Here is a 933-nt window from a genome sequence, read left to right on the forward strand (position 1 = left end):
AAACGTCAGCCTTTCTGCTCCTATGATGCTGCTTAGCCTGCTGTGTTCATCCAGCTCTGCACCTTGTTGTAACATTTGTGACCCAGGAGAATTGAAAGGTTGTTGTAACCAGAATCTTCATTATTTCCATGTTAACTTCCGTGAGACGTCTAAGATACATATCCTGCTGTCTGGATAACTTCTTTGAACATCCAGGTTTTTCAATTGAATTTTTATGTATGGCTACTAGAGTGTCTACCAGCTCCTCCTTAGTTGATATGAGTATCCATGGCTGTTATACATTTAGAGTGAGAGTTTAGACTTCCTTAAGTTTGACTTGTTTGTACCTTCTCTCCTTCCTTTCCATATTACGAATAATGATACCCCTTTGTCACTGTTGTCGTTTCCTCTTTGTTGGCCTCTTCAGTGGAAACTAAAGCAGAAAATCAGCTCAGCAGCATTGCCATTTTGGTATCTTCTCTCATGAGCATATTTTGCCGAGCCTTTGGCATCCTAGCGCTATTGCCCTTGGTAATTTTCTTGCCTCTCCTCCTTTCTTGAAGATGTTGACTCCTTGTTGGAATAGAGTTCCATGCAATTAGAAATAAGAAGCAGCAAAGGATGCCTGTCTAGGGTTGGAGCTAAGTCCAGACCTTCAGACATTAGTAAAGTAATTACAGGAGGCACTGTACAGTGATCAGAGAAGCATGGAACAAAGCAAGGACATAATAAGGAGAGATTTTCACATAAACAGGAAGAGCACAAAGACTCAAGTCATAAAGTCAATGAATTTCTGGAGTGCAAGACAGTTTTCTGAAACAGCCTTGAATTTTACTGCCTAGTGGGAGTGATTAGTTTTAGTTAAAAATCAGGAATGCATAACCTTAATTTGTTCCTCGTTCTTATAAATTCTAATAACCAGAAATAGGACCTTAAACAAATGGTGAGTATGTG

General features: G+C 39.5%; 1 protein-coding gene across 5 annotated transcripts in view; it reads left to right on the top strand.

The window, feature by feature from the left end:
- Positions 1-933, top strand: part of LOC109911891 (serine/threonine-protein kinase PAK 3-like) — a 224,092-nt gene that overhangs the window by 114,441 nt on the left and 108,718 nt on the right. The gene's annotated exons all lie outside the window — the stretch shown is intronic.

Source organism: Rhincodon typus, chromosome 14 (assembly GCF_021869965.1).
Source record: "Rhincodon typus isolate 14 chromosome 14, sRhiTyp1.1, whole genome shotgun sequence".
NCBI classification, from domain to species: domain Eukaryota; kingdom Metazoa; phylum Chordata; class Chondrichthyes; order Orectolobiformes; family Rhincodontidae; genus Rhincodon; species Rhincodon typus.